The 23399-nt window shown below is 37.1% G+C and overlaps 1 protein-coding gene across 5 annotated transcripts in view; it reads left to right on the top strand.

The window, feature by feature from the left end:
* Positions 1 to 23399, top strand: part of LOC107225915 (glutamate receptor ionotropic, kainate 2) — a 251204-nt gene that overhangs the window by 28845 nt on the left and 198960 nt on the right. For 4 of the 5 annotated variants that reach the window (XM_046744601.1, XM_046744596.1, XM_046744597.1 and 1 more), the window contains exon 1: positions 5725 to 5845. The exons of the other annotated variant lie outside the window; for it this stretch is intronic. The gene's annotated coding sequence lies outside the window, so the exon portion shown is untranslated. Of the gene's footprint in view, positions 1 to 5724; positions 5846 to 23399 lie in introns of those variants that run through there. 5 annotated transcript variants of the gene reach the window in all.

The raw sequence follows: 23399 nt of genomic DNA, 5'->3' as shown, positions 1-23399 counted from the left end.
AACCAATTTCTACTAAAATCAGAATATTCTTAGATGTTTTTTTCCACCATATTGGATCGCCATTTTGGATTTCGAAATTTGTATTCAGATTCGTGATCAGCCACCCGACAAACCGTCGAATGTCAATTTTCATCAAAATCCAAATGTTTTTAGTTTTCAAAAAATTTTATCACATACATGCATGCAGACAGCGTCTATCTGAAAATGAATGGAGGTGATTTTCCAAACTTCGAAACATGGAGATTTAGTGAAAACTCGACGTCTCATTTTCGGAGTGATCAACAATAACTCCCTTCTGTCTCTAAAAAACCGAGAAAAGGGAATTTAAAACAGTAAAAAAATTGCGATCAACGAACAGTAGCTTCACACAAAAAGTCGATCGATGATTCTATCGTTTGTATAAATATACGCCGTTTATTTTAATCCTACATATTTGATGCGGCAATTCTTCACCGCCTATTTTTCGATCGAAAATAGCCTTGGCGATAATTCAATCCGTAACAGTATGTGTATATGCATATATATTAGGGTGAGCCAAAAAAACTAACCTATCGAATCTATGGTTTTAAAAAGACCTATTTACTGGGACAAAAAATTCTCCCGATTGGAAAATTCTTTACCTCTATTTTAAAAGGTGTCGCTGGCCGTTTGAAATTTCCCATTCAAATAGCGTACAAAAAAACATTTTTTTCATTAAAACTGTTGTAACATCTGAACCGTTTGAATTAAGAAAATTTCTCCAAGCATATTCTTGCACGGCATTAAATTCTCTAAAAAAAAAAAGGACCCTGGAGTTGATTTTTTAGATTCCAAATTCGTATACTTACGGGCCGTGAAAATCTAAGAAAAGCGAAAATATGCAGTATAGCGTTAATAGAAAATTATAATCGAACTTTGACGAAAAATGAAGAACAGGAACAGTTTGTTTTCCAAGTAGCGCAATTACATCGCCAGCAATATCCTAATTGTAGCAAACAAAGTTTTATCAACAATTAAAAAGAATATCAATGTTTGAAAATGCAATAAGAAATGAATAAATGAATTAAAACTCTACTCCTTTGACGAATCTAGTTTATAAACAACATCTTTCACACACGTCGTTTCACTTTAGTTTAAGTTTTTTCACTTAGTATGGATATTTTCAATCGTAGAGCCCTAAAACTGCATATTTCTGCATTTCTTCGACTTTCACAGCCCGTGAGTATGCGAATTTTCGAGTCTAGAAAATCAGCTCGGGGCCTTTTTTTTAGAGAATTTAATGCCCTACAAGAATATGCCTTGAAAATTTTGCCATCTCAAACAGTTCGAAAGTTATAGCATTTTTAATGCAAAAAATTTTTTTTTTCCAAACGGTAGGATTTTTTTTCTCAGTAAACAGATCCCTTTAAGACCATAGATTCGAAAGGTTAGTTTTTAAAACTTTTCAACTATATTCCAGCGATAAATATATTCGACTGTGGGAAACACGGGTGCATCAAACACGCGGCTAGTGGTAGACCACCGATTTGAGGACAGCTCTAAATCCCTTACGAAACGCGTTGCCCGGGCGTAACTTTGACAGTTTCCAACAAGTAGAATTGACACTTCGTACAAGGGCGTCGTCGCAAGCAGTCGCCATGAAATTTCACCTCACGATAATTCAGTCTGACGTAACGAATCCTATCAGTTCGCCTATTACATCCGTTCGATCATTCCGTGCCTTTTTTATTTTCAAAATTACGAATTCATTTTCTCTCGCCTCGATTTCGATCATTCGTTCAAAATATCGGGAGAGGCTTGTGAGCAACTAGTTTTATTTCACCTTCTCCAGGCACACAAATACGATTATATTATTTTTTCGGCAAACAGAGGGCAAAAAAATTCCTCAAAAGCTTCTGAGATCTCTTGAGATCCTATTAAATCTTCTAAAACCGCACACGACATCATTTCAAAGTATAATGTTACATGTATATTCTGAAACGTTTCTGAAGTATTTTTATTGTAGGTATAACGACCGTATGAAATCCCTGAAATTGCAATTGTAAATCATCGAAATCACTAAAGCCACGTTATTTCTTTTTGAATCAAACGAAATCTTATAGAATTATATTTTAAATTCCCACGATCCGAAGTGAAGATGAGATGTTTTTAAATCTCGACCAAACCTCCTCAAATTCTTGGAACTGTATTGCTAATTATTTGCCGCAGTGATTTGAAATTGTTTGAAATCCTTGAAAATATTTCAAGTCCAAGTAAACATTTGTAAATTTTTTATCAATATCTCACGCCGCATAAATTTCATCGTTAATTGAATCGCGTTTAATTTCTGAATTCGATCGTGCATAACTCGATCGATAAAGCTTCCATCGATCAGTCGGTAAGATTCTCAATAGGTATTATATCATAAGCGTTTCACAGAGCTCAGTTGAGTTAATCGATTAATTATTTCGTCAGCGATTGATTGCGGTGCGAATCTCGTAGTGTAACAGGGTTCAGGCATCGGATAAAGTAAAAATCGAAGATCGATAATTGATCGATAGATCGTCCAGCAGCCCAGCACCGCGTGCAAAAGTGTACCTAGAAGAATGAAAGAAAGAAAAAAAAAAAAGAAATGAAACCACGCCAAAAATTAATCACTGCCTCGATCGGCTTTTCCAGTATTTCGAAACGAGAACGAGACCCGGAAGCTTCCCGCTATTGCATATCGACCTTTTTACCCTGTAAATGATCCTCGTTGCACACTTTATATGGGCGAAATTAAATCCCATCTACACGCGCAAATAACGCTTCATTTCTATGACTCTGCCTTTCGTAAATACTCCACTTTCTATTTACCACTCGCATATACGCATCGCCTGACGATACAATTTTCCATATCGGTAACGTCCTGAAAGAGTTCGAAAAAAAGATGAACCAACAGTCGAAAGGTTGAAAAGTAAAAATGAGACAGCGGATCGATGAAACGCGCGAAGAGGATGATAAAATCGGCAACGATATCCTGTCATTGTGTAAAAAAAAGTGAACTGAAGACAAAAAAAAAAAGAAAAGACAAAAAGAAGAACAATTCAAATTTCTGTGAATCTGTTTCTGAGATTTTCGAAACATGTGAGAAAATTTCAAAAAGTCTTACAAACATATATATTTGAAAAAATCTTTTACACGATGGAAAAATTCATAATAATATCAAGAGAATGACGTGATTTGAGAAAAGTTCCGCGATGCGGTGCAAAAATATTACGAAAATTTCGCGAAATTTCGAATGACTAATTGATTGATTTGTGTGAAAGCTGTATTCGAACGACCGCTAACAGCTTCTTTTCCTCTGACGGTGATCGTTTGCTTTGGTATACGAAATTCGATGAAGCTTAATTATCGTGAAACCGTGGAAAAAAAATTCTTGCTTTTCGTTAATCAGATACAGCCCAGCTTCGAAGTATCGAATTTTGACGAGCGCTGTAATTTGGTTATATCGTTTATAGTTTTGCTAGTGCGAAGCTTCTCGCATTTCGTATTTGAAAAGTGGGTCAATTAACGCTGACAGCTTACGAGTGGGGTTACAGGCTCATCGTGTACTCTGACAACATGGCGGGGAGCAGAGCTTCCGGAGTTTATATGAAAGTGTTTATTCATTCCGAAGGGACAATCTGGTCAATTGTTAAATTAGAACGGTACGCAGCGTCGCATCCGGTCAGAAAAAAAAAAATAAAAATAACTTCGAGAGTGGCGTGAAACGTTAAATTTTTCAACAGCTGTATTATTGACATTGAAAGTATTGCTCTAGAAACTCGAAAGATACGTGGTCGCGTGACTTTGGGAATGAAATATGACGCGGGTTATATTCTTACAATACCTGTGCAAATAAAAAAAAGTCGGGCGTGAAATTTCGATATATAACACCGAGTTTTTAGTTATTGAAATGATCGAAAAAGAAAAAGATTGATTTTTTTTTTTTCAAGACACATATGTATCATACTTTAATCTAAATCTTGTTAATAGAAATTTTCGATCACATCTTTTTTAGTCATTTAAGTATAAAAAATTTCGGTATTATCAAAATCTCTCAGGGATTCCCGTCTGGATAGAAATTTTTTATAAATATGAAAAACCGTGCATCTTAGAAACCAAAGAATCATCTACTGACAATTTTTATACTCAAAGTGGGACAAAGTTTCTCCAAAGTTCGAACATAATAAGTATGTACAATTTTCAGAGCATGTTTGGAAATGTAATAATTCCCACACAAAAATAAGAAATTCTATATTTCTTGAGGAACTTTTTTTTTACCGATAAATGCTCGAGACCATATTTCTAATTCTTCATACACTCAAGGTGTGTGTCGACAGTTTGCGAACAGTAAATTTTTGCAACAAGTTCGTCAACTCTCCACGATTAATCATCGTGAAATAATCTCTTTGAATTTCTCGCGATTGCGAGAAGGTATTTTTCACACCGATAGACACACTGATTTCACCCAAGCATCCCGTCACTGTCACCAACAGAGTAAATGAAAACATTAATTCTGTAATGTGAAGTACAGGCAAAATTCAATGAACTCCCATCAGTTTCCTGATACCTCGGATTTCAAAGGTCGAGAAGCGGCGACAAAAAAGAAATTAAAAAAAAATTAAAAGCAAAAACAAGCAAACAGTTTGCAAAAAGTTCGCTTATTCGTCACGATCAATCATCTTTTGGAAGATCGAGAAACTTTTTCACAGCGGTCGCACTTCCCGATTTTTGCCAAGTATCCCACCGCTGTCACCAAAAAATCCCGAAAATTCGAATAGCGACGAAGTTGCGAATAGAATTCGTCGAATCGACGCGTCAATCTCCGCTCCGTACTTAGAGTTTCTTCAATTTTCCTCCCAATGATGGTGAACTTGAAAGAACATAGAAGTTCCGTACCTGCTTCACGTGAATCGTTGCAAGAAAAAGAACGTTCAGCTATTTCGAAAAGCCGCGGGTTATAACGAAAGGACGCCGTCGTCATGGTGAGTGGAGGGGATCGATATTATGGTGGGGATGTTGGGAGGGTTGAACGAGGCGCTGGCAACCCGCTTCGTAGGGATGATGCGGGGGCGGACACAGCCTCCGAGGTTCGCGGCGCCGTTAGCTGGACCAGTTACTCTCCGTTCGTAGACGAAGCTTGTCGTGCGAAGGTGACAGACAATGCGGCAGGTGTTTCATAGGTGCCTAAAATTCTAACCTGCGAATCGCGAGGCCTGCAACCGGTTAAAGGTCGCGTTGAGCTTTCGAGCCATTGAGAAGAAGAAGAAGAAGAAAAAGCTCCCTCAATTCTGTGATACTGGGTCGACGTTGACTAGCTAAAAGCGTGGATTCGGGAGCAGCGTCAACGAATCCTTCGTCCCCGAGTCCGACGACAGGGCGAACATCCCCTGGACGAAATCGAGCAAGAAAGCTCGGTAGGAAAGCTCCCAGTGGCGACGGTCGGAAGCCCTGGTCCTCGAAAGTGTCGAGGGTCTTCTCCGAGATCAGCAGCCGGCGCAATCTAACTTGGTAAACGGTTTTTGGCCGCTCGAGGTTAATGCCGCGTTAAGAGAGAGAGAGAGAGAGAGAGAGGGAGAGAGAGAGACCAGGAATTACGACCCGTCGACCCGGCTCCAGTGGTTCCTGCAGTTCAACCGGAAGAAGACCGACTTGAGGTCAGCCTCGTATTTAAGGTCATAGTTGAAGAAACTCTCTTCGCCTGTGAAGGGCTGGGTGGGTGGGTGGGGGGGTAGGAGGAATTGTGTTGTGATTTTGTGATACCCTCGTCTCTCGTCCGTGATTAAACCTGTCCAAGGGAAACCGCGAATGAATATCCTTCTTCAAGGACGCGAGGAAATTGCCACCATGAAAACCGGAAGCGGTGAGTTCAGTGCCTTTGCTCTTTACCTTGCGTGTTGTACCCAAAGTGTCACGTTTCGGTCTTCCCGGCATTCCGACGCCGCGAAGCGTCGCTTCGCAAGCTCGAATCTTGTCTATTAGGTGTTAAGCTCTGGTGCCACCATTGCCCTTTCGGCTTTGAACAATCGGTAATAGGTCAGAGGTGATTTATACGTATCGAACACATCAAACCTGAAAAACGGTTCGCAGGAATGAGTCAAGATTTTTCGGAAAATTTAGGACCACATTGTGAGGTCAACGATTCCATGTCTAGATTAAACGATTTCCTACAATATTTAAAAATCTGAAAATAGCTCACAACGTTCGGCTGGTGGACGAGGAAAAAAAATTTTCTGCACTACTTGGGGAAAGAATGTCAACCATTTATTTTACAACCTGGGAACTTTTTTAAATCGTATCTTACAATCTTCACTGAACACTGGATATCAAGGAAGTGAAAATCGTCCTGCGGTGTGCTAAGTTCTATTCAAGTTCGTGTGCTGACAAGTCGATTCGCTACCCTTTATTAGAAATTACCGACCATCCTTTATCATTGATCATATAATGCTTCGTGACTCGATTAAAGGCATGGTTAGAAAAAGAAGCAAAATTGATAGTTTGAAATTAATGAATGCACGACATTCCAGAGACGATTAACTGCTTTTCAAATCACTTTTTATGAACAGTCAACACTTCAGTTGCTTTGACGTTCATTTTTATTCTTCTATACTTCATTCTTGCTCCCAAGAGTTTTATTTCTGAGTTCATCAAGGTGACCTTAAAACTTACATCGCAACGGAGTAAAGATTTTATCGCTTTGCGAGCAGTGCAGAAATAGTGTATTACGCAACGAGTGTGCAAAATTCGTCATTGCCCGCGATATTTTTTTTTTTTCTTACAACAAAAATGTACAAATGTAAACGAGGTGCACGTTTGGAAACAGCGAAAAATTTCTCTACCAGCGGCAAAATACTTATTCCACTAGTCGGGAAAAACAGTTTTTGCGCACTTCTTTAGTTAAAAAATAGTGTCTTTTGTTCATTTTCAGCAGGCGGTAAAAATCGCCTATTCTTACGTCAGAGTTTTCAGTAATTCTTGACGTTTTGAAACGAGGAACAAAAGTTGGAAATGTACAATAGACTGCATTTGAAATTGAGTCGTCGAGTTTATGGAGGTTTCAGTCTGAGACGTATGGCTCATCCGCGGAATCGTCAGCAGCTTTGAAGAACAATGGAACCGAGGGAAGCATTCTTAACCGCCTCTTACACCCACCGTTATCTCTCTCTCTCTCTCTCTCTCTCTCTCTCTCTCTCTCTCTCTCTCTCTCTCTCTCTCTCTCTCTATCTCTCTTTCCGTCTTCTCTTTTTCTGTATATATACATATATGGGACATTCCGTGACATCTCGATCGAGATTCGACGTCGATGTCCCAGATTGGCTTTATAATTTTTCGTATTCAAGTATATGTCGAAAAACGCAATAGCAATTTTTTTCAGAATTTTTCAACCAAGCTTGTAACAAAAACTGCCACTTTCGAAATATCTGAAAAAATTCAGAAAAATCTCACCAAATACAACGAAATTTTTGATACGTTTCAGAAGACGGAGATTTCACAACTTCTAACGATGAATAAGAAGAATGTAAACAAATAAATATTATCATCATCAAAATTACGTTATTATTATTATTATGAATAAAAAAGTTTGTGTTTCTTCTTATGTTAAAAATACAATCGACAAATAATAATTTCTTATTTCTCCTATTCACCTATTGAAGTTATGAAATAACCGTTTTCTAATTGGTGTAAGAATTTTTTTTTTATATTTTCAAACATTTTTTGGAATATCTTTTCACATTTTAGAAAGTGGGGGCTTTCGTTTCAAGCTTTTAAATCATACTTCAGATACGCTGGATCGAAAAATTCATAAAAAAATTGCGATTGCATTTTTCATCACGTACTTTGATGCAAAAAATTACAAAGCCAATCTGGGACATGGAAGTAGAATCTTGATCGAGACTTCATGGAATGCCCCATATACACACGAACACCTACAACTTTCGCAGTAACGCTGAGAGTCTAAACGCCTGCGAATCTTCTCGGCGAGTATCCGTTCCTCCGAATGGAGCACGGTAGGAGCTTTTTAAGCCCCGAAAGAAGACGAAAGGAGACGAGGAAAAGCGGCTCAGGAAGGGTAGTAAAATGGAGACGAAGAAAATCGTCCTTCCTCGTGTCCGACGGATTAAAGAAGATCTCTTTTCTTCCAAGCTCTACGAATATTCCTGCTCGACTTCACCTCGGAAAATTTTTCCCTTTTTCATTCTTCTCCGTGTTCATGCAATAACTATTATTTTTCATAACGCTGAGATTATAAATCGTCACTTTGAAATTGAGATATCTATTTTTTATTTTCACCCGTAGTCACGACAAAATCGTCAAATCAACTCCGCGTCTCACGATACTTTTCAACCCTCTCGAATATCGATATGTGATTACATGTAATAATTACAATCGCACGTATAATCAGTAAAAGGAAAAAAAAAAAAAAAAAACAAAACTTTTTCGCTCGTCGCGTTGAGTTTTTATTTTCTATCGTCTCACGAGGTAAAAAATGATGAACGTTGTCGTAACGAAACATTTGTGAAAAAAAAAATCACTACTTTCTTATTTTTACAACAATTTTGAACGAACTGACATTGAAAAATATGATTAATTTCCTTTTATTACGGTTCAATGAATTTCAACTGAATAACAGTTCTTACTAATTTCAACATGATCGTTATTGAGGCAATTTCAAAACTGCCATCAAGGAGTTGTTTTCTCCGAAATACACAAATACACGCACCGACACATTTTGCGTTATCACGGTTTACCAAATTTCAGACAATCTTAAAAGTGCAAAATAACGATTTTTCTCAAACACGAATCGTTAGAAAAAAAAAAAAAAAAAAAAGTAGAGATAAAGAGAGAGAAAGAAGGTGAGAGGAGAAAGGAAAAAAGGCGAACAAACAACGGTGAAAGTCGAAAGTTAAAATCTTTTCAAATCGGAACGTCGTTCCCTCGAGTGCTTTTTTTCCCCCCACTATCTTTTACTTGTTCCTTACTTCTTCCTCACACACTCTCTCTCTCTCTCTCTCTCGCTCTCTCCTAGTTCCGAATTGGTTTTCGGATAGAAATGGATAGCGCCGCGCTGAGTATGGCGACCATATATATACAGGACCGAAGTGATTCGGCCGAACAGTTTATAGCCGGTTTATTGCTTCGCGAAACATTGTTATCACCTCCGGTCTCGTTGTCCTCAATTTCCAAGTCACGGGTCAACCCTTACCGTCGATTTCTCTTCCACTGCTATTCCTTCTAGTCGCCCTTCCTCGCCCTCCTTCAAAAACATAAGTGTAGGACCCCTTGTCCTACCCTTCTCAAAATTTCCCTCTCAGTCTCCCTCGTCCCCTTGTTCGTCGTCGTCGTTGACGTTCTTTTATTTATTTTTTGTTGTTTTCTTCTTCTTCTTCTTTTTTTCTCCTCGCAATTTTTCTCTTGTTTCGCCACCTTTCTCCGAGAAATTCGAGCAGCGTGTGTCTGCCTGTTCGATACTTGAGAGTAGATTGTACGTTACATTTCGAAGAAAAATTGGAAGAAGAGAGAAAAAAAAAAACAAAAAAAAAAAAATAGATAAATAAAAAAATAAAAATTAAACGAAAGAAAAATGTGCAAAGCGGAAGAAAGCGAACAACATAGGAGAAATAAACGTATCTATTTTTTCAATACGCGACGACGGAAAAATGCTTCGAGAACGTTTTCTTCTTGGAGTTGGGATATAGTTATATACATATGTATATCGGAATGCAGGATCGAGACGGAGTCAGCAAAGAAGGGAAAAATCCATTCGCGCTACGGCAGGAAACGAATAAAACCAAGAAGAAGAAGAAGAAGAAGAAGAAGAAGAAAAAGAATAAAGAAGGGAGATAAAAAATCCCTCATTATCCCTTGTCGCGCGATAGTTGGGATCTTAACGGGGGATCTTTTTTTCATACGTACACTTCTATGTGCCGCGTATTTGTGTACATATGTACGTACATATATATATACATATATACATGTATATATATATTTATGTATATTTATATATGTAATCAAACATCTTACGTACCTACCTATAAGCAGGGATGATCAGGAATGCAAGGTCGTGAAAAAATGAGGGGAAAAATGCGCGTCGGCTATGATGGTTATCACTCGAAAAGATAAGCGGGGCTAAGCGCAAATTAAACGTGAAATGAAGTGAAAAGCGAACGGCAGAGGATTCGATATAATCCAACGTTTCAATTTCTATTCAATTATCTATTTTATCGATATAGGTGTAACCGGAGAATCTATAACCGTTATATTCGACGGTTACAGTCTGATTCTATAATGAAATTCCGTTGCGAAAGATTGAAAAAGAAAGTGATATAATGATCGAGTTTGAATTTTTCAAAATGAATAGCTTACCTCGTGGAATTATTCGATCTAAGTATTTTTGAGAGTTTACACTAGTTAGGCTGAGTATTGCAAAATGAGATTTTGAAAATTTTAAACTGCGGATCCAATATGGTGGAAAATTTCAAATTTGTTCGAATACGGTCAAAATTCTGTGCAGGAGTTTTCGGGAAAGCTGATTGGATTTGCCGTGATAAATTTTCAAAATCTAATTTCAGATTCGTAATCGACGACCTCAAGAACTTAATTATAACGATTTTTTTTTCAATCAATATGTTTCTAACAATAACAATTTACATTATATCGCAATAATTACTCTTGAGTATTGAAAACCTATTACAAGTAAATCATCAGAAATGGCAACAAAAAAAAAAAAACCGCAAATAAATATGTTTTCAAACTTCTCTAAATATACAAAAAAAAAAAAAAAAAACACTGGCTCAAAGGGTTAAACGATTTCGCATCAAAAATGTAAATTCTGTGTATACGAAAGTAACGCTCTGTTTCTAAAAGTTCTATTAAACGCTTCGTACTGTAAAAAATAAACTAAAAAATCGCCACAAAAAGAAAAAGCAAGAAAGAAAGAAAACGAAAAAAAAAAATAAAATAAATACGACCGTGTTTATCACTAGTTCCAAAATTGTTTCGAGCATCCGGCGATTCGCTTTCAGTGAGCTCACTTCAAGCCGCAAACTCGATGCGTCCATGATAAACAAAACCGAAGCCTTCGAAAGGTTCGCAGCGTTATCAGTCTTGTTTTACTTTTGCTTTTGGCGGTCGTTCCTCATGTTTGGCGCTTTGCACCGGCTTTCGAGTTTCGTACACACGCCGACCGTTATACACAGACTTAACTGCAGCCGCTGCTGCTGCATGCCATTAATTTGTTTTACACGACTTTCGAGCTGGCGTTACATACGGTTAAAGCCAACCGGAAGTTGAACGTCCGCCTCTCGACTCCGGCCAGCAACTATGGAAAGTTAATGGAACAACAAACTGCGTCTGTTCATTTGCTTCGATTCAGTTTCTCCATCGTGCCGCTTAAATTTGGTACTTCCGGTTCATTATTAACTACGTTAAATCCGAATATTATTTCCGTGAGATGATAAACTTTTCGTCGATCTGGACTTTTTTTTAAATTTTTTTTTACTTTTTTTCTCAACACCAATGAGAAGCAAGAAGAAATTATTCTTGGAATTATTATCATGAGTCTGAAATAGTTGGAGTGAAAATCCAAATCTTTTTTAGGTTTCAGGCTACTTTTCATCGTGATTGACGTTTGGATCGCTTTCAAATAAATTCGGGATTTTTTTTAACGGTGAAAAAAAAAAAAAAAAAATTCTCCGGGGAATTGAAGAAGGGAAAAAAAAAACATATTTTCATCTTGATACCGTGCAGTAGTTGTATATTTCACTTTTGCAAGATTCCCTTTCAATTTTTATTGTAAACACGTGACGCTTCGCCCGAGTTTCACTTTTGCTTTCGCTATTGCGAGTATAAATTCAATATAGATATATTGTATACATATATATATATATATACACGTGGCGGTTTAATACTTGGATGGAATTTTCTTATTTACGAAAATATACAAGGACAGGTTTGAAATTGAAGTAAAAAGAGATGGATGGGTACTAAAGGCGAGAGAAACATAAAAACGTTCGAATCCCGAAGTAGAATATTTTTTTCTCCCTTCGTTTCTTTCAACTTTGTATTTATCAAATTTTTCAATTCATTCAACAACGTACCATCCGTTTTATTCACCTATGAAGGTACGATAGTATAAACAAGTATATAGTAAACCACAAGAATCGATTCGTATGAATAAAAAATGTGAACGATAAAGAAAACTCGAAATTTGCCGAAATCATTGACGAGGGAGAATCGAGAGTATCAAAGTGGATATAAAAGGGGGTTTGAATGTTGAATAGAAAAATAAAAGAGCCGCGGAGGATCGGTGTTATTAATGGGGAATTCAAATGTATGGAAATATCAACGAGGAAGAGAAACTTTCGAAACTTTTGCCGATAATAAAAAGAAGGGAATATAAGCGAGGTGTATAAGAAGTTCGAAACTGTGTTTGTCTTGTGTGGATAATAATAATAATATTCTCAATATTGTCAGTGAATATTTCAAGTATGTTCTATATTTCCATCTATCAAACTCTTGCGATCAAACTTTCGAGTAAACGACAATAATTCACCGTTACATGAAAACATGGAACGGTCTGTCCGGAAAATTTTTTTGTCGTGAATTTCAAACCACACGAATTTGAAAGATAATTTTGGTGAAATAAAATTCAAGACTTTTCCCGTCAAAGAATGCACAATTCCCTGACGTTTTTTCACAAAATTTAAGCAACCTCAGACTGCCTTTATGACCAAAAGTTAGTCCAAGTAGTTAGTTACAGTCTTCGGCCCAAACTCAGAGTCACGCGGTATCAAGTCCACGCGCAAAAGGCGCATCGGATTTCCGTGAACAATCTACGCGCAAAAAGGCACGATCGATTGATCAGTCAAAAACCCTTAAATATCTAGGAATTGTCGCAAATTTCTGTAGAGATCCAATCCGCATCTGCGTCTTGTTGAATCCGACACGTCGCGATGCGGATTGTTGTTTACAGATGCGAATCAATTCTGGGAGGGAGGTTGGAGGGTATGCATTAATGTGTGGCGTGACGGTCGGCGGTCCTCTTCGACGCGAAGTCTTCGAGCTCAGCATCTCTCCCCATCTAGCGTACCACGGAACGCGATAGATGGTCCAGAGATGCGTTTTGCCCATTCAGACGATCACAGAAATCAATTGAATGGAATAATGATCGGTAATGACCAAATAATTGAATTGAATAACGATTGAAAAGTGGTTGCAGAGTGACAAGAAATTGTAAATTTAATCTTGTTAACATTCAAATGCTTAAAAATGGCCCAGAGACTCGAATACGGAGTCTTTGGGGAAAAAAATCTCTGTGATCGTTTGACGCTGTGAATTACAAAAGTTAGTAACACCACGGTACATCGCGACCTTCCTACCCTTACTCGTTTCCCAACGGAACCACCCAACGGAAAAGAGAGACTCACGCACACATGCATAAGCCCCGCGACGGATCCCAAAACGTCCACCTACCTACCCGGTTACCTATATTCGATCTAAACGATTCTCCATTTTTTCCAACACACATCATTCTTCATCATTTGCGCCGTGGTCGCTGACTTACATTTTCGTTGGTTACCTGTTGGGAGCAAAATGTTTTTGTATCGTAGTCTGCCTACTCATTGTCAGAATGAAGTATCGCGGTTATATCTTGCCAACCGTAAAATTGTATGTATTATCTTAATAAATTTTGGCAGACTATCGGTACATCAACCTTTTGTAAGATGGATTAGAAACATCCTGTACGTTAATTCGTATTTTTCTAAACGAGCTAAACCTTCAATTGATCAATACTTGCTGACCGTAAAAAAATTTTAAATGTTTCGAGACATAACAGGTAGTTTGATTAAGTTACATTATGCCAGACTTTGGAATTTTATCAATCAAACAATCATATGAGTACGATTAATCAATAACTGGAATATATTCAAGCCTCAGGTGGATCCACCGCTTAAACGACATCATCGGTAAATTCAAACGTAGATTAATACATCAGTTGCGAAACACAATTCGATCTCGCGAGTGCCGAGTAAGCGATGGTTACCTGTCGCGATGCTCATTCCACTTTCAGCAACGTGCAAAATTTCTAACTTCAATTAAGCTACGGTAAATTAAATTGCGAAAAAAAAATTATTCGACTGAAAGTCAAGCACGTTGCGATCGTGAATGAGCCTATCCATGCAGCTAAAAAATTGTAGATTTGTGTAACAGTTGTTACCGCCACGCCACGTGACAGAGGAATCCCAGGGAAATACCCGTAACCTGACACATGCAAACTCACCGACGTTGCCGAGCAATGGAGAAGTTACTCGGATGTCTCTGCTTAAATCTGGAATAAACAAAAAAGAAAACTCGAATTAATTTAGCAAATTGGCTTTGCAGTTGTCAAATCAATTATTACTCGTGTCTACAACCATATTTATCGACAAGACTGAAGCTGTCAGCCAGAATCAACAGCCAAACGTTCTCGTGTTTATTCGCCTGAGGTAGTGAAATCCGAAAATCAAAATTTTGTGAAATACCTCGAATCCCCGATACTTTTATATAATTATGAGGATAAAACAGTACCCCATTTTTCTATTCCCAAAAAATTTAACACATTTAGCTGCTAATATTGGCTGCTATAGCTTCAGCTTAATTATTTACCGACTGCATGTTACGCAAGGGCAAAATTTCGGCTTCGATGTGCATACATACCACCTTGGATTATCACGCAATAAATAAAAGAAGTATTGTTACCTCCTCTGGGCTGCTCCACACTTTACATGTTGTAGTTCTGGCAGCATCTCAGGCTGAACAGTGGAACACCGCACATTTTACACTGAAAACTTTATAAAGCTATAATCTAAGAATCCGCACCGTAATAACACTTGATTCTACACTCACTCCGACTTTCTGTGCTTTAGCTAGCTACCTGATCAGTTGAATATCGAAAACGTGCCAACAGTGCAACTACGCATTCATCGAAAACCAGCGAACCGAAGATAAAAACAACACCGACCGGCCCAGGAAGAGGAGAATCGATATCACTCGTTGAAGTTACACCAAGCAATGAAGACACGAAACTCACAATCGGCTTTGGTATTCGCAGTCTGTTTACACTTCAACAACTCGTCTTGTCTTTGGGTCACGCCCTTCGATAATCACGCGGTTTACATCCCCCACTCTCTACATTCTTACAAGCAAATTTGTCAATAAGGCCACGCAGCAAATGCAATGTTTTGAATCTTCAACAGTGATTGGTGGGAGGCCTCCGATTTGTGGAAAATCTTTTCCCCTCTTTCCTCGTTGCGGCCCTATTGAGAGAGTCCACTGTATTCAACAATGAGTATGGTGGGTTATAAATTCTATATAAACTAAACAAGGTAAATATATAGGAAATTCCCTGACTATTCCCGCTTTTGCCGATCTGTCCCCACCGTGAAGAAAACAAAAAAAAAAAAAAATTTGTGTCGTTCAAACCTCAATTTAGCCGTATTTATAATCAAATCTTACCCTTTACTCAGATTACGAGTACTAATAAATGTAAAAAATGACATCGGTATTCCCATCTACACATGTTTTGTTATCATTGTTATTTCACAATTTTCAAAAAATTTCCCCTCCCCTCGATCTTTTGCCATGAAATTGGAGCAAACATTAGGCTGGTAAGAAATTAGCCTGATTATTACAAGTAAGGGTGAATAAAAATTCGTTATACGTACCGTGAAATTGGACGCGTAATCGTACAGCAAATTGCATCCGTAAACATATTTTTTCGCACGGTAAGTGTACGCGTGTGTGTAATAAAAATAAAAATAAAAATAATAATAGAATTAAAATGTACGTTTAGTATTTTTATTTTTTTTTATTTATTTTTTTTTTTCCTCCTTGCAAATTGCGGAGCAAATATTTGAATTAAAAATTACATTCGAATAAAAAGATGTCAGCCGTTATGTTGGACCTGGTCCTTTTCCCCTGTATCTATGTATTACATGTATAGTACATGCATGTATTTACCTATTAGGCCGGTTTTACGAACCGGAAATACTCCCTAAAAGAATTTTTAACCACGTGGGAATTCCACCGCACCCTTCTCCAACTTTGATACCTTGACCTCTTTGGGTAATTAACTATTAAATTGGTACAACATCCCGTTTCATCCTGTTTCCGAAATTATTACTCGACCCCTTATAATACAGACAATCAACTGGCCTCGTACAGATCCAACGTTCTACAAAACTGAAATTGATATTTCTCGTCAACTTGATCCGTAAAATTGCGATTGCTTAATTTTTTTATTGGCACAATTTTATTGCGAAAATAAGAAGAGACACAAAAAAAAAAAAAAAAAATTGATTCAAACAAACCTCAACATCTTATACGAAATTATATTGAACCAAAAATCAAAGTTGTTAAAATTTTCGGACAGATTTTTGACGAAAAGAGATAAAAAAAAAAAAAAAAAAAATTCAAATCCAAAAAGCTTGTTTCGGAAGTAACAAATTCTTTCGGCAAAACAATGAATAAAATTACATTCTACTGAGCAAATTTTTTTTGTCGATTTCAAATGAAATGCAATAATGATTTTTTGCGCAAGTAGAGTAAATTTTCGTAGAATAAAAATAAAAATTACGATAACGAACTCGGTCGTAATAAAATTAAGTAATTCGGTTCGGTGATTTGACGGAGCAAAATTCGCTTTCCCACTGGGTTTGATTTGACGTGGATTTCGGTAGAACGAAGGTCAAGTCGTGGGCTCGTTAGGGTGGACAATTAATCCCAAATTAAGGGCTTCGAGTCGTCGTCCGGCTATCGCTCCAGAGATCACACGCATTGTAATCCGCGAACCGGACCCTCGAAGTTTACGTATGAAGGTACAAGGCAGTAAATGCCTGCAAAGCCGGCATCGTCGGTCTTCTTCAAAGGCGGATTGATTCGATGAAATCTCAAAGGAAAAGCCGGACCCAGCAGGACTGAGAAATTCATTACCACAAAATTTACGCCCGACATCGCGGTCCGAGAGATTTCGGGCGGGATTGAAATTCCGAATTTGAAAAGTCTCGAAAGCGCCGAATTCCGAATTTTTTCGTGGCGAAACTTGAAGTGAAGAAATCCAACTTTGACGAGACATCAAAGTTCCGAAAGTACAAATATGAGAGAATTTAAAAATCTGAAACATCGAAATTTCGAATGATCAAATATCGTTCTTGTTTGTTTTGGATTTACGATATTTTCACTGATTCTGATTTTTTCTGATTTTCGGTTTTTCCCATCTTTCACACCCACTCGTTGATTGAACTACCCTCTGTGAGTATATTTTAATTTGTCGGAATTTTGATACATCGAAACTTTTTTTTCAGAATTCCGCCCTATCGGAACTTTAATTTACGAAACTTTGCTCTATCGTAACTTGAATTTTCGGAATCTTGCATTTCGGAACTTTGCTATTTCTTCAAAGTTTGTTCTCTTTACCTCAAGTTTCGCCACCAAGTAATTCGTAATCAGGCGCTTCGAGAACTTTTTGAATTCCAAACTCTCAACGCCACCCCTGAAATTCTATTCCCTGAATTAAACACCCGCGCTGTTAATGAGTGAAAATATTTAGCCACGTGAAATCGCGCAAAATGCCTGTAACACTGTATAATTGTAAAAAACAAATACAACAAAAAATCTCAATCATCAGTCAAGAAACCTTTGAAACTTGCATTAGAGAATTCTCAACTAAAATAATTACGAAACGAAGGATATAAATTTCATTCTCGTAACATAAAATTTTTCGGTTTTATCTTCTCATTTTTACAACCAATTTCGAACAACTCACCGACTTTCGCATGTGACAACATCGGAGCGATATTGATCCCGGCGAAGGGATGAAAAAAAAAAAAGAAAAAAAGAAGAGACAAATATTTGCGTAGCTTTTTCAGTTCCTTCGTAAAAAACAGGATGATAAAAAATAAAGAAAGAAAGAAAGAATGAAAAAAAAAAGGAAAGAGAAAAATGGATATGGTACATAATTTAAAATGCACCCCGTTGAAAAGCTCTAAACTACAGCCGGGCTTCCATCGGGGGATTGCAAGCTCGGGTGAATCGTTCAATAAAGTGGTTCGTAGTTTGATGTAGCGGTTCGGAAGAATCGCGGTGAATTACCATTCGCCTACGTATGCAAATCGTCGGTATATAACATATATATATATATATATATATACATACTGTTTCACGTGTAAAACATTCATCAATTCTTGAAAAATAAAAAAAAAAAAAAAAAAAAAACAAACGACTGTCCCGAACTCCCCAGGAGACAGAAGAAACTTTTTTTTTATCTTATTTTTTTTTTTCAATTTCTTATCGGTTTGTTTTTAAGACTGTTCCTTTTTTTCTGCGTATTATATGCCTATTCTTATGAGAAAAAAAGACAACATATTCTTTATTATGGTATCTGTTCTTGGAGTAGCCTTGAGCTTTTCGCAAGGTGCGAAATACAAGGATGACATACATCGGGGAATAACGTGACGCAATCGTTACGCGGGTCATGACGTTGAAAGCTTTTTCCTGGAATCGTGAAGCACGAGGGTGCGGATCGTAGGTGCCAAGAGAAATGCAACGCCCTGTTCAGCCGGGTCATTAATTAATTATGGAGGGATCCCTAATTGGAATTCCATTTACGCGTGTGCTTAAGATTCAGCGAGCGAGGCTCGTTAATAAAATTTCAACGCGTTGAATCACGTCGGTGAGGAAATGAAGAAAAAAGAATAAGCAAGTAGGAAAGACAGTTTATTCCTTTTGCGATAATTTTCAACGCAATTAAAAACGGAACAGTCGGTCGGTCTGTCAGACAAGCTTCCGCGATGAACTCGAAAGTGGCCGGGTGAAAAATCTGAAACGCACAGAACTTGGCAGTCAGATGAAAATCTTTTGAAAGATAAATTGGAGGAAAGAAGTTTATCAATTTTCTTCAAAAGTGAATAAACATTTAGAAAAATGTAAAACATTGAATATCAATTTATTACCGATAGAAACGGACGTTGAAATTAAACGGGACATGGCAATTTTTCATGCCCGTTATTTCGTTGTAAAATTCTGTAAGCTTCAGATTTTTTCATCGGTCCGTTTCCAAGATCGGCGTGGAAGTTTTTCGAACAGACGGACAGACCGACATTCAAAACAAAAAAATCAGTTCTTCTGTTTCCAAAGTTTCGAAAACGTAAAGATTCGTTTAAATTAGAAAAATTGATTTTAAACCGAAGTCAATGTAAATCTTCTCCGTATCGCCAAAGGTGACGAAAAGTAATAAAAAAGAAACGGAGAGAAGTAAATCTTTAAATCGCAAGGCCGAGTCCAAGGATTTCACTGACAAGCAAAAAAAAAAAACGGGAAAATATGTAAGACCTCCCTCACGTTTGACAAGTCTCTCAGGAATAGCGGATCACACGAGAAAAATCAGTAGTAAAAGCAAACGATCGGATCAGACGCGGCGCAGAGTGATATTAAAATTTCTCAATACCGATCTACGAGCGAATTTGTTACGTAGTCCCTCGAACGAGGATTGAATCAGTCTAGAACATCGTGAGCCGTCCAGTTGACCCCGTCACCGACTTTGACGTACAATTTTGAAGTCGGCGTGCGTTGAATCGGGATTGCTTGCGCGAGTAAAACGAACAATGATTGAAAAAACTTGGGTTCTCAGAGACCCCGCGCACGTGTTGCCTATTGTTTTACTTTTTTTATGCTTCAAAAATTTCTCCCACGTCCTCCGTAATTTTTTGCTAAAACTGAGATTGGAGTTTATTTCTGAATTGTTAAATTTCGTCACAGAATTTTCTTCAAGTCGTAACTGTGCACGACGTAACGTTGCGTAGAGTAATAACGTTCCAAAGTTTACTTGGGTTTAAGTAACCCCGTGCAAGTAATGTCGAAGTTTCCACCTAGGTGTAAGTGACCAGGGTTAAATAATATAGTCTATTAGTGTTGAAGGCATTACGCGCGTAGCTTTAATGTGTTCATATACTAATAATAGGTAAATGTAAAACGTATACATGGATATTCGCTCGGCGCTCCTTTTTCCCGAGTTTCTTTTTACGTTTTTTCATTAATCCTATGTACACATCTTTTAAATTCTTCACACATGCGTTATATATTTACGTATATACTTACCGTACTATATTCTCATTATAAAATTCTTCAGTTTTGAAATTGGATTGAATTCAAAGAATTTTATATACATACACACACACATACATAAATATACGTAGGTAAGTTTGATATATATGTATATATATATAGTATAGCGAGAGAACTGCAGCTTACTTATAATTCGGTCGCTCCTGCTGGTGCTGCAGAAGTCATTAGCAGAAACACTTCTCTCTGGGATTCGCTGGTTGAATAATAAGTTGGCAAAATGAAAAGAAAGATGGAAATGGATGAAAGGCGAGGAGAAATAAAAAAAATTTTGTAATGAAATTCAATTGGGAAAAAATAAATAAATAAATAAATAATTCCCACTAATTATATGCTGCGATTTAAAGATTGCGGTCCTCGGGTACATAATAGAAATAAAAAACACCCGTGCCCAAAGTAAACACAAATGTTTGTATTATATTATACACCTGATATTTGAGAAGGATTTCAAAGTCATTCGACCATTATTATTATTATTATTATTTTTTTTATTAATATTGTTATTATCATTATTGGTAAAAGAGATTTGTAAAATTTAATCAAAACTCAATCGGAAAAATATCGTCGATCTGTTATAAAATAATGGAAAGAATGTTGTTGTTTTTTTTCTCATATTACGAAGATACTTTTACGTTACTCGTCAAATTTTGCGAATTTGAAGATTTTTTGGTCACAGCCCGAAGAATGTATTAGGTATGATTATTACCTAGTCGAAAGAAGCTTGGACCGAGTAAAAGAAAAAAAATGTTTATACTTTTATTGAAGATAAACAGCGAATTTTTAGCTGGATCAAAAAATTGGCGAAATTGAGAAGGAGAAATTTCGGATCACGGGTGCTTATACGAAGAGAAACGGAAAGGGGTGGAGTTGAAGTTGAGAAATAAAACTTTTGAGAAACAACAAAGTTTCGAATGGTCGGAAACTCGACGGCTCGATGTTCCGAAATGGAAGATTTCGAAAATTCAAGTTATCATTGAGCAAAGTTCCGAAAGAGAAAAATTCTGAAAAATAAAGTTTGGATACAGCAATATTTCGACAAATTAAAATATATTCGCACGGAGTAGTTTACTCGACGAGTGGGTGTGAGAAATGAGAAAAACCGAAAATCAAAACGACCCGGATTCGGAACGTAAAAATATCGAAAATCGAAAACAAAGAAAGATCAAATTGGTGAAATTTCACCAAGCTTGGAATTAACAGATCTGAAAATCTTGGATCATTCGAAATTTCGATGTTTCTGATTATTAAATTTTCTCATTCTTGGACTTTCGGAACTTTGACTTGTCGAACTTTGTCCTTTTGGAACTTTGAGCGCCGTATGAAAATTTGATATTTCGTCAAAGTTAGACTTCTTCACTTCAAGTTTCGTCATGAAAAAAAATCTGGAATTCGGAAATTTCAACCTCGCCCAACGAAAACCCGCGTGATCACAAAGCGTGTATTATTAACGTATATATATATATATATATATATAAAAAATATATATAAACACAAATTAAACGTACCTAAACATTCACCGCGAAACGCGAAAGGTATATATATATATATATATTTATACACCTTTCGCGTTTCGCTGTGAATGTTTAGGTACGTTTAATTTGTGTTTGCGGTTTTCGCGCGTGCGGTTTTCATACGCCGGGGAAAAATTCCAGCATTCGGGGTGTCCGCGAAAAGGGTTCGTCGTTTCCCTCTTTCCTTTCCGTCCTTGAGACTTGCATGTTTGTGTGTTTACCACGTACCTGAAAGTGTAAAAGAGACGCGGGATGCCGGAAAGCTGCGGATATTTTTTATGTATACGCGTGCCGTTTATTTCCGTTCTTTTTCGTTTTTTTTTTCCACCTCTTGCCTTCTCCCTTTTTTTTTTACTTCTTTCTTTTAGTATTTTTAACCCCTGTGAATTTCACCCCTCGGATCATTTGACTCGCGCCCATTTGAACCGCGGAATTTTTATTTGCTCATTTGTTTCGTCGCTTCCTCGAGCGAGTCTCGGTATTTTTCGTCTAGGAATGTGTTTTTTTCTTTTTTTTTTTTCCACAGTCAGGCGGGTGCCAATTTTTTTTTTTTTTTTTCAATCATCGCGAATTATTAAAATGCGAAAAATCGAGTGAACGGTTTGAAAAAAATTTAGAATTTGAACAATCAATTGATCTCTATATATAATTCATCTATATCATTGAAGTGATTTTATTTAAGCTAATATCAGAAGGGAAAAAAGGCGAATAGTTGTTTGATTTATTTATTTTTTCTTTTTTCCTATTCGTCTAACCTGTCAAGAAATTTATTACGCGCACATGTTCTACACACATTCCGTGTGCAAATCCTCGTTATTTTGTTTCGAATGACTGCTCCAAGTGAAAAGCAGAGGAAAATGTCTAAGATATGCGGTATGCAGGAGAATTGTGCTTAAATTATACATACAAGCCAACGACGTGATGTTTTTCTCAAGTTATAGTTCAGAGATTATTTTATACGTAATATGTGAGAAGGAAAGGAGAATTAAGAAAAAATAGAGCATGAAATGAAGCAGAGAAAGAGACAGAGAGAGAGAGAGAGAGTTGAAAAAAACCGAAATACGTAATTTATATTATACCTACACGTACCTAAAGGTCCGAGAGAGAAAATATAAAATTTACTACTCCCCGCGGTTATTTTTCTCTCGTTTTGTCTGTGCGATTTTCTTCCATCGTACCCGCTGCACCTTATACAAAACTTTATTGTTCCTACCAGCTCTCTAGCTGCGAGTCGGAAGTAGGGACGATAAAATATGAAACAAAGAAAGAGAGAGAGAGAGAGAGAGAGAGAGAGAGAGAGAACCTCGGATTTATTATACCTAGCTGCAGGGGGTGGAGGTAGGCACGAGGGTTGCTAGATAGGCGTTTAGCTCTTTGAATCGCACGTTATTGCGCCGAGTAAACTTTGATAACAAGATAGTATTCTGCAATTTTCGGGGTCGTTGATTACGTATCTGAAATCTTATTTCAAAAATTTATAATATGAAAGATAAAAATTTCAAATTCGATCGAGTTCAGAGAATTTTATTCATCGAACTTTACGTGATACACTTTTATTTTCTTACGACTAGTCATGAATTCGAGTCAAGCTTCTCAGACGAATTACCAATTTCAAGTACGTTTAATACAACGATTTTAACCCTAATCACTTACACCTAGGTGGAAACTTCGACATTACTTGCACGGGGTTACTTAAACCCAAGTAAACTTTGGAACGTTATTACTCTACGCAACGTTACGTCGTGCACA

This window comes from Neodiprion lecontei, chromosome 7 (genome assembly GCF_021901455.1).
Source record: "Neodiprion lecontei isolate iyNeoLeco1 chromosome 7, iyNeoLeco1.1, whole genome shotgun sequence".
Taxonomy (NCBI): Eukaryota; Metazoa; Arthropoda; class Insecta; order Hymenoptera; family Diprionidae; genus Neodiprion; species Neodiprion lecontei.
This window is presented reverse-complemented; position numbering and strand designations above follow the sequence as displayed.